Below are 12,294 nucleotides of genomic sequence, written 5' to 3'. Positions count from 1 at the left end.
TCACACAGCACAACTGAACATGCACTTCCCGACCATATTGCTGCCTCTGATTGCAGAGCTCCACTCAACTCACACAGCACAACTGAATATGCACTTGCCTGACCATATCACTGCCTCTGATTACAGAGCTCCACTCAAATCAGACATCACAACTGAACATGCACTTCCCCGACTATATCACAGCATCTGATTGCAGAGCTCCACTCTACTCACACAGCACAAGTGAAAATGCACTTACTCAAACAAGACCACTGGTGCTGATTGACGAGCTCAACTCAACTCACACAGCACAACTGAACATGCACTTCTCTGATCATATCACTGCCTCTGATTGCAGAGCTCCACTCAACTCACACAGCACAACTGAACATGCACTTCCCGAACCATATCACTGCCTCTGATTGCAGAGCTCAACTCAACTCACACAGTACAACTGAACATGCACTTCTCTTACCATATCACTGCCTCTGATGGCAGAGCTACACTCAACTCACACAGCATAACTGAATATGCACTTTCCTGACTATATCACTGCCCCTGATTACAGAGGTCCACTGAAGTCAGGCATTACAACTGAACATGCACTTCCCCGACTATATCACTGCCTCTGATTGTAGAGCTCCACTCTACTCACACAGCACAACTGAAAATGCACTTACTCAGATGAGACTACTGCAGCTGATTGCAGAGCTCACTCAACTCACACAGCACAACTGAACATGCACTTCCCGACCATATCACTGCCTCTGATTGCAGAGCTCCACTCAACTCACACAGCACAACTGAATATGCACCTCCCTGATCATATCACTGCCTCTGATTACAGAGCTCCATTCAACTCAGACATCACAATTGAACATGCATTTCCCCGACTATATCACTGCCTCTGATTGCAGAGCTCCACTCTACTCACACAGCACAAGTGAAAATGAACTGACTCAAACGAGACCACTTGAGCTGATTGCAGAGCTCCACCTAACTCACACAGCACAACTGAACATGCACTTTTCTGATCATATCACTGCCTCTGATTGCAGAGCTCCACTCAACTCACACAGCATAACTGCATATGCACTTTCCTGACCATATCACTGCCTCTGATTACAGAGCTCCACTCAACTCACACAGCACAAGTGAAAATGCACTTACTCAGATGAGACTACTGCAGCTGATTGCAGAGCTCCATTCAACTCACACAGCACAACTGAACATGCACTTCCCCAACCATATCACTGCCTCTGATTGCAGAGCTCAACTCAACTCACACAGCACAAGTGAAAATGCACTTACTAAAATGTGACCACTGCAGCTGATTGCAGAGCTCCACTCAACTCACTCAGCACAACTGAATATGCACTTCTCTGACCACATCACTGCCTCTGATTCCAGAGGTCCACTCAACTCACACAGCACAAGTGAAAATACACTTACTCAGAAGAGACTACTGCAGCTGATTGCAGAGCTCCACTCAACTCACACAGTACAACTGGACATGCACTTCCCCGACCATATCATTGCCTCTGATTGCAGAGCTCACCTCAACTCACACAGCACAAGTGAAAATGCACTTACTCAAATGAGACCACTGCAGCTGATTGCAGAGCTCCACTCAACTCACACAGCACAACTGAACATGCACTTATCTTACCATATCACTGCCTCTGATTGCAGAGCTACACTCAACTCACACAGCATAACTGAATATGCACTTTCCTGACTGTATCACTGCCTCTGATTACAGAGGTCCACTCAGGTCAGGCATCACAACTGAACATGCACTTCCCCGACTATATCACTGCCTCTGATTGCAGAGCTCCACTCTACTCACACAGCACAAGTGAAAATACACTTACTCAGATGAGACTACTGCAGCTGATTGCAGAGATCACTCAACTCACACAGCACAACTGAACATGCACTTCCCGACCATATCTCTGCCTCTGATTGCAGAGCTCCACTCAACTCACACAGCACAACTGAATATGCACTTTCCTGACCATATCACTGCCTCTGATTACAGAGCTCCACTCAACTCACACAGCACAAGTGAAAATGCACTTACTCAGATGAGACTAATGCAGCTGATTGCAGAGCTCCACTCAACTCACACAGCACAACTGAACATGCACTTCTCCGACCATATCACCACATCTGATAGCAGAGCTCCACTCAACTCACACAGCACAACTGAACATGCACTTCTCTGACCATATCACAACCTCTGATTGCAGAGCTCCACTCAACTCACACAGCACAACTGAATATGCACTTTCCTGACCATGTCACTGCTTCTGATTGCAGAGCTCCAATCAACTCAGACATCTTAAACTGAACATGCACTTCTCCAACCATATCACTGCCTATGAATGCAGAGCTCCACTCTACTCACACAGCACAACTGAACATGCACTTCTCTGACCATATCACTACCTCTGATTGCAGAGCTCCACTCAACTCACACAGCACAACTGAATATGCACTTTCCTGACCATGTCACTGCCTCTGATTGCAGAGCTCCAATCAACTCAGACATCACAACTGAACATGCACTTCTCCAACCATATCACTGCCTCTGATTGCAGAGCTCCACTCTACTCACACAGCACAACTGAACATGCACTTCTCTGACCATATCACTACCTCTGATTGCAGAGCTCCACTCAACTCACACAGCACAACTGAATATGCACTTTCCTGACCATGTCACTGCTTCTGATTGCAGAGCTCCAATCAACTCAGACATCTTAAACTGAACATGCACTTCTCCAACCATATCACTGCCTATGAATGCAGAGCTCCACTCTACTCACACAGCACAACTGAACATGCACTTCTCTGACCATATCACTACCTCTGATTGCAGAGCTCCACTCAACTCACACAGCACAACTGAATATGCACTTTCCTGACCATGTCACTGCCTCTGATTGCAGAGCTCCAATCAACTCAGACATCACAACTGAACATGCACTTCTCCAACCATATCACTGCCTCTGATTGCAGAGCTCCACTCTACTCACACAGCACAACTGAACATGCACTTCTCTGACCATATCACTGCCTCTGATTACAGAGCTCCACTCAAATCAGACATCACAAATTAACATGCACTTCCCCGACTATATCACTGCCTCTGATTGCAGAGCTCCACTCTACTCACACAGCACAAGTGAAAATGCACTTACTCAAACGAGACCACTGGAGCTGATTGCAGAGCTCCACTCAACTCACACAGCACAACTGAACATGCACTTCTTTGATAATATCACTGCCTCTGATTACAGAGCTCCACTCAACTCACACAGCACAAGTGAAAATGCACTTACTCAGATGAGACTACTGCAGCTGATTGCAGAGCTCCACTCAACTCACACAGCACAACTGAACATGCACTTCCCCAACCATATCACTGCCTCTGATTGCAGAGCTCAACTCAACTCACACAGCACAAGTGAAAAGGCACTTACTCAAATGTGACCACTGCAGCTGATTGCAGAGCTCACTCAACTCACACAGCACAACTGAACATGCACTTCCCGACCATATCACTGCCTCTGAATGCAGAGCTCCACTCAACTCACACAGCACAACTGAATATGCACTTGCCTGACCATATCACTGCCTCTGATTACAGAGCTCCATTCAACTCAGACATCACAATTGAATATGCATTTCCCCGACTATATCACTGCCTCTGATTGCAGAGCTCCACTCTACTCACACAGCACAAGTGAAAATGAACTGACTCAAACGAGACCACTGGAGCTGATTGCAGAGATCCACCTAACTCACACAGCACAACTGAACATGCACTTTTCTGATCATATCACTGCCTCTGATTGCAGAGCTCCACTCAATTCACACAGCATAACTGCATATGCACTTTCCTGACCATATCACTGCCTCTGATTACAGAGCTCCACTCAACTCACACAGCACAAGTGAAAATGCACTTACTCAAACGAGACAACTGGAGCTGATTGCAGAGCTCCACTCAACTCACACAGCACAACTGAACATGCACTTCTTTGATCATATCACTGCCTCTGATTACAGAGCTCCACTCAACTCACACTGACAAGTGAAAATGCACTTACTCAGATGAGACTACTGCAGCTGATTGCAGAGCTCCACTCAACTCACACAGCACAACTGAACATGCACTTCCCCAACCATATCACTGCCTCTGATTGCAGAGCTCAACTCAACTCACACAGCACAAGTGAAAAGGCACTTACTCAAATGTGACCATTGCAGCTGATTGCAGAGCTACACTCCACTCACACAGCATAACTGAATATGCACTTTCCTGACTATATCACTGCCTCTGATTACAGAGGTCCACTCAAGTCAGGCATCACAAGTGAACATGCACTTCCCCGACTATATCACTGCCTCTGATTGTAGAGCTCCACTCTACTCACACAGCACAAGTGAAAATGCACTTACTCAGATGAGACTACTGCAGCTGATTGCAGAGCTCACTCTACTCACACAGCACAACTGAACATGCACTTCTCTGACCATATCACTACCTCTGATTGCAGAGCTCCACTCAACTCACACAGCATAACTGAATATGCACTTTCCTGACCATATCACTGCCTCTGATTACAGAGCTCCACTCAAATCAGACATCACAAATTAACATGCACTTCCCCGACTATATCACTGCCTCTGATTGCAGATCTCCACTCCACTCACACAGCACAAGTGAAAATACACTTACTCAGATGAGACTACTGCAGCTGATTGCAGAGCTCACTCAACTCACACAGCACAACTGAACATGCACTTCCCAACCATATTGCTGCCTCTGATTGCAGAGCTCCACTCAGCTCACACAGCACAACTGAATATGCACTTGCCTGACCATATCACTGCCTCTGATTACAGAGCTCCACTCAAATCAGACATCACAACTGAACATGCACTTCCCCGACTATATCACTGCATCTGATTGCAGAGCTCCACTCTACTCACACAGCACAAGTGAAAATGCACTTACTCAAACAAGACCACTGGTGCTGATTGCCGAGCTCCACTCAACTCACACAGCACAACTGAACATGCACTTCTCTGATCATATCACTGCCTCTGATTGCAGAGCTCCACTCAACTCACACAGCATAACTGAATATGAACTTTCCTGACCATATCATTGCCTATGATTACAGAGCTTCACTCAACTCCCGAAGCACAAGTGAAGATGCACATACTCAGGTGAGACTACTGCAGCTGATTGCAGAGCTCCACTCAACTCACACAGCACAACTGAACATGCACTTCTCCGACCATATCACCACCTTTGATAGAAGAGCTCCACTCAACTCACACAGCACAACTGAACATGCACTTCTCTGACCATATCACTACCTCTGACTGCAGAGCTCCACTCAACCTACACAGCACAACTGAATATGCACTTTCCTGACCATGTCACTGCCTCTGATCGCAGAGCTCCAATCAACTCAGACATCACAACTGAACATGCACTTCTCCAACCATATCACTGCCTCTGATTGCAGAGCTCCACTCTACTCACAGAGCACAACTGAACATGCACTTCTCTGACCATATCACTACCTCTGATTGCAGAGCTCCACTCAACTCACACAGCACAACTGAATATGCACTTTCCTGACCATGTCACTGCCTCTGATTGCAGAGCTCCAATCAACTCAGACATCACAACTGAATTTGCACTTCTCCAACCATATCACTGCCTCTGATTGCAGAGCTCCACTCTACTCACACAGCACAACTGAACATGAACTTCTCTGACCATATCACTACCTCTGATTGCAGAGCTCCACTCAACTCACACAGCATAACTGAATATGCACTTTCCTGACCATATCACTGCCTCTGATTACAGAGCTCCACTCAAATCAGACATCACAACTGAACATGCACTTCCCCGACTATATCACTGCCTCTGATTGCAGAGCTCCAATCTACTCACACAGCACAAGTGAAAATGCACTTACTCAAACAAGACCACTGGAGCTGATTGCAGAGCTCCACTCAACTCACACAGCACAACTGAACATGCACTTCTTTGATCATATCACTGCCTCTGATTGCAGAGCTCCACTCAACTCACACAGCATAACTGATATATGCACTTTCCTGAACATATCACTGCCTCTGATTACAGAGCTCCACTCAACTCACACAGCACAAGTGAAAATGCACTTACTCAGATGAGACTACTGCAGCTGATTGCAGAGCTCCACTCAACTCACACAGCACAACTGAACATGCACTTCCCCAACCATATCACTGCCTCTGATTGCAGAGCTCAACTCAACTCACAAGCACAACTGAACATGCACTTCACTAACCATATCACTGCCTCTGATTGCAGAGCTCCACTCAATTCACACAGCACAAGTGAAAAGGCACTTACTCAAATGTGACCACTGCAGCTGATTGCAGAGCTCCACTCAACTCACACAGCACAACTAACCATTCACTTCTCTAACCATATCACTGCCTCTGATTGCAGAGCTCCACTCAACTCACACAGCACAACTGAACATGCACTTCCCCAACCATATCACTGCCTCTGATTGCAGAGCTCAACTCAACTCACACAGTACAACTGAACATGCACTTCTCTTACCATATCACTGCCTCTGATGGCAGAGCTACACTCAATTCACACAACATAACTGAATATGCACTTTCCTGACTATATCACTGCCTCTGATTACAGAGGTCCACTCTACTCACACAGCACAAGTGAAAATGCACTTACTCAGATGAGACTACTGCAGCGGATTGCAGAGCTCACTCAACTCACACAGCACAACTGAATATGGACTTGCCTGACCATATCACTCCCTCTGATTACAGAGCTCCATTCAACTCAGACATCACATTTGAACATGCATTTCCCCGACTATATCACTGCCTCTGATTGCAGAGCTCCACTCTACTCACACAGCACAAGTGAAAATGAACTGACTCAAACGAGACCACTGGAGCTGATTGCAGAGCTCCACCTAACTCACACAGCACAACTGAACATGCACTTCTTTGATCATATCACTGCCTCTGATTGCAGAGCTCCACTCAACTCACACAGCATAACTGCATATGCACTTTCCTGACCATATCACTGCCTCTGATTACAGAGCTCCACTCAACTAACACAGCACAAGTGAAAATGCACTTACTCAGATGAGACTACTGCAGCTGATTGCAGAGCTCCATTCAACTCACACAGCACAACTGAACATGCACTTCCCCAGCCATATCACTGCCTCTGATTGCAGAGCTCAATTCAAAGCACACAGCACAAGTGAAAATGCACTTACTCAAATGTGACCACTGCAGCTGATTGCAGAGCTCCACTCAACTCACACAGCACGACTGAATATGCACTTCTCTGACCATATCATTGCCTCTGATTGCAGAGCTCCACTCAACTCACACAGCACAAGTGAAAATACACTTACTCAGAAGAGACTACTGCAGCTGATTGCAGAGCTCCACTCAACTCACACAGTACCACTGGACATGCACTTCCCCGACCATATCATTGCCTCTGATTGCAGAGCTCAACTCAACTCACATAGCACAACTGAACATGCACTTATCTCACCAGATCACTGCCTCTGATTGCAGAGCTACACTCAACTCACACAGCATAACTGAATATGCACTTTCCTGACTGTATCACTGCCTCTGATTACAGAGGTCCACTCAAGTCAGGCATCACAACTGAACATGCACTTTCCCGACTATATCACTGCCTCTGATTGCAGAGCTCCACTCTACTCACACAGCACAAGTGAAAATACACTTACTCAGATGAGATTACTGCATCTGATTGCAGAGCTCACTCAACTCACACAGCACAACTGAACATGCACTTCCCGACCATATCACTGCCTCTGATTGCAGAGCTCCACTCAACTCACACAGCACAACTGAATATGCACTTTCCTGACCATATCACTGCCTCTGATTACAGAGCTCCACTCAACTCACACAGCACAAGTGAAAATGCACTTACTCAGATGAGACTACTGCAGCTGATTGCAGAGCTCCACTCAACTCACACAGAATAACTGAACATGCACTTCCCCAACCATATCACTGCCTCTGATTGCAGAGCTCAACTCAACTCACACAGCACAAGTGAAAATGCACTTACTCAAATGTGACCACTGCAGCTGATTGCAGAGCTCCACTCAACTCACACAGCACAACTGAACATGCACTTATCTCACCAGATCACTGCCTCTGATTGCAGAGCTACACTCAACTCACACAGCATAACTGAATATGCACTTTCCTGACTGTATCACTGCCTCTGATTACAGAGGTCCACTCAAGTCAGGCATCACAACTGAACATGCACTTTCCCGACTATATCACTGCCTCTGATTGCAGAGCTCCACTCTACTCACACAGCACAAGTGAAAATACACTTACTCAGATGAGATTACTGCATCTGATTGCAGAGCTCACTCAACTCACACAGCACAACTGAACATGCACTTCCCGACCATATCACTGCCTCTGATTGCAGAGCTCCACTCAACTCACACAGCACAACTGAATATGCACTTTCCTGACCATATCACTGCCTCTGATTACAGAGCTCCACTCAACTCACACAGCACAAGTGAAAATGCACTTACTCAGATGAGACTACTGCAGCTGATTGCAGAGCTCCACTCAACTCACACAGAATAACTGAACATGCACTTCCCCAACCATATCACTGCCTCTGATTGCAGAGCTCAACTCAACTCACACAGCACAAGTGAAAATGCACTTACTCAAATGTGACCACTGCAGCTGATTGCAGAGCTCCACTCAACTCACACAGCACAACTGAATATGTACTTCTCTGACCATATCACTGCCTCTGATTGCAGAGCTCGACTCAACTCACACAGCACAAGTAAAAATGCACTTACTCAGAAGAGACTACTGCAGCTGAGTGCAGAGCTCCACTCAACTCACACAGCACAACTGAACATGCACTTCTCTTACCATATCATTGCCTCTGATTGCAGAGCCACACTCAACTCAAACAGCATAACTGAATATGCACTTTCCTGACTGTATCACTGCCTCTGATTACAGTGGTCCACTCAAGTCAGGCATCACAACTGAACATGCACTTCTCCGACTATATCACTGCCTCTGATTGCAGAGCTCCACTCTACTCACACGGCACAAGTGAAAATACACTTACTCAGATGAGACTACTGCAGCTGATTGCAGAGCTCACTCAACTCACACAGCACAACTGAACATGTACTTCCCGACCATATCACTGCCTCTGATTGCAGATCTCCACTCAACTCACACAGCACAACTGAATATGCACTTGCCTGACCATATCACTGCCTCTGATTACAGAGCTCCACTCAAATCAGACATCACAACTGAACATGCACTTCCCCGACTATATCACTGCATCTGTTTGCAGAGCTCCACTCTACTCACACAGCACAAGTGAAAATGCACTTACTCAAACAAGACCACTGGTGCTGATTGCAGAGCTCCACTCAACTCACACAGCACAACTGAACATGCACTTCTCTGATCATATCACTGGCTCTGATTTCAGAGCTCCACTCAACTCCCGAAGCACAAGTGAAAATGCACTTACTCAGGTGAGACTACTGCAGCTGATTGCAGAGCTCCACTCAACTCACACAGCACAACTGAACATGCACTTCTCTGACCATATCATTGCCTCTGATTGCAGAGCTCCACTCAACTCACACAGCACAAGTGAAAATGCACTTACTCAGATTAGATTAATACAGCTGATTGCAGAGCTCCACTCAACTCACACAGCACAACTGAACATGCAGTTCCCCGACCATATCATTGCCTCTGATTGCAGAGCTCAACTCAACTCACACAGCATAACTGAATATGCACTTTCCTGACTATATCACTGCCTCTGATTACAGAGCTCCACTCAAGTCAGACATCACAACTGAACATGCTCTTCCCCGACTATATCACTGCCTCTGATTGAAGAGCTCCGCTCTACTCACACAGCACAAGTGAAAATGCGCTTACTCAAATGTGACCACTGCAGCTGATTGCAGAGCTCCACTCAACTCACACATCACAACTGATTATGCACTTCTCTGACCATATCACTGCCTCTGATTGCAGAGCTCCACTCAACTCACACAGCACAAGTGAAAATGCACTTACTCAGAAGAGACTACTGCAGCTTATTGCAGAGCTCCACTCAACTCACACAGTACAACTGGACATGCACTTCCCCGACCACATCATTGCCTCTGATTGCAGAGCTCAACTCAACTCACACAGCACAAGTGAAAATGCACTTACTCAAATGAGACCACTGCAGCTGATTGCAGAGCTCCACTCAACTCACGCAGCACAACTGAACATTCACTTCTCTTACCAGATCACTGCCTTTGATTGCAGAGCTCAACTCAACTCACACAGCATAACTGAATATTCACTTTCCTGTCTGTATCACTGCCTCTGATTACAGAGGTCCACTCAAGTCAGGCATCACAACTGAACATGCACTTCCCCGACTATATCACTGCCTCTGATTGCAGAGATCCACTCTACTCACACAGCACAAGTGAAAATACACTTACTCAAATGAGACTACTGCAGCAGATTGCAGAGCTCACTTAACTCACACAGCACAACTGAACATGCACTTCCCGACTATATAACTGCCTCTGATTGCAGAGCTCCACTCAACGCACACCGCACAACTGAATATGCACTTGCCTGACCATATCACTGCCTATGATTACAGAGCTCCACTCAAATCAGACATCACAACTGAACATGCACTTCCCCGACTATATCACTGCCTCTGATTGCAGAGCTCCACTGAACTCACACAGCATAACTGAATATGAACTTTCCTGACCATATCACTGCCTCTGATTACAGAGCTTCACTTAACTCACAAAGCACAAGTGAAAATGCACTTACTCAGGTGAGACTACTGCAGCTGATTGCAGAGCTCACTCAACTCACACAGCACAACTGAACATGCACTTCCCCAACCATATCACTGCCTCTGATTGCAGAGCTCCACTCTACTCACACAGCAAAATGAAAATGCACTTACTCAAACAAGAACACTGGCGCTGATTGCAGAGCTCCACTCAACTCACACAGCACAACTGAACATGCACTTCTCTGATCATATCACTGGCTCTGATTGCAGAGCTCCACTGAACTCACACAGCATAACTGAATATGAACTTTCCTGACCATATCACTGCCTCTGATTACAGAGCTTCACTTAACTCACAAAGCACAAGTGAAAATGCACTTACTCAGGTGAGACTACTGCAGATGATTGCAGAGCTCACTCAACTCACACAGCACAACTGAACATGCACTTCCCCAACCATATCACTGCCTCTGATTGCAGAGCTCAACTCAACTCACACAGCACAAGTGAAAATGTACTTACTCAAATGTGACCACTGCAGCTGATTGCAGAGCTCCACTCAACTCACACAGCACACCTGAACATGCACTTCCCCAACCATATCACTGCCTCTGATTGCAGAGCTCAACTCAACTCACACAGCACAAGTGAAAATGCACTTACTCAAATTTGACAACAGCAGCTGATTGCAGAGCTCCACTCAACTCACACAGCACAACTGAACATGCACTTCTCTGACCATATCATTGCCTCTGATTGCAGAGCTCCACTCAACTCACACAGCACAAGTGAAAATGCACTTACTCAGAAGAGACTTCTGCAGCTGATTACAGAGCTCCACTCAACTCACACAGCACAACTGAACATGCACTTCCCGACCATATCACTGCGTCTGATTGCAGAGCTCCACTCAACTCACACAGCATAACTGAATATGCACTTTCCTGACTATATCACTGCCTCTGATTACAGATCTCCACTCAAGTCAGACATCACAACTGAACATGCTCTTCCTCGACTATATCACTGCAGCTGATTGCAGAGCTCCACTAAACTCACACACCACAACTGAACATCCACTTCCCGACCATATCACTGCCTCTGATTGCAGAGCTCCACTCAACTCACACAGCACAACTGAATATGCACTTTCCTGACCATATCACTGCCTCTAATTACAGAGCTCCATTCAACTCAGACATCACAATTGAACATGCATTTCCCCAACCATATCACTGCCTCTGATTGCAGAGCTCTACTCTACTCACACAGCACAAGTGAAAATGCACTTACTGAGATGTGACCACTGCAGCTGATTACAGAGCTCCACTCAACTCACACAGCACAACTGA

The 12,294-nt window shown here is 46.3% G+C and overlaps 1 protein-coding gene across 2 annotated transcripts in view; it reads left to right on the top strand.

The window, feature by feature from the left end:
• The window catches only part of LOC138473064 (zinc finger matrin-type protein 4-like), a 1,763,309-nt gene that overhangs the window by 478,674 nt on the left and 1,272,341 nt on the right, over nt 1-12,294 (top strand). The gene's annotated exons all lie outside the window — the stretch shown is intronic.

Source organism: Ambystoma mexicanum, chromosome 8 (genome assembly GCF_040938575.1).
Source record: "Ambystoma mexicanum isolate Mex_15411 chromosome 8, UKY_AmexF1_1, whole genome shotgun sequence".
Taxonomy (NCBI): domain Eukaryota; kingdom Metazoa; phylum Chordata; class Amphibia; order Caudata; family Ambystomatidae; genus Ambystoma; species Ambystoma mexicanum.
The sequence above is the reverse complement of the archived record's forward strand: the minus strand, read 5'-3'. Positions and strand labels throughout refer to the sequence as shown.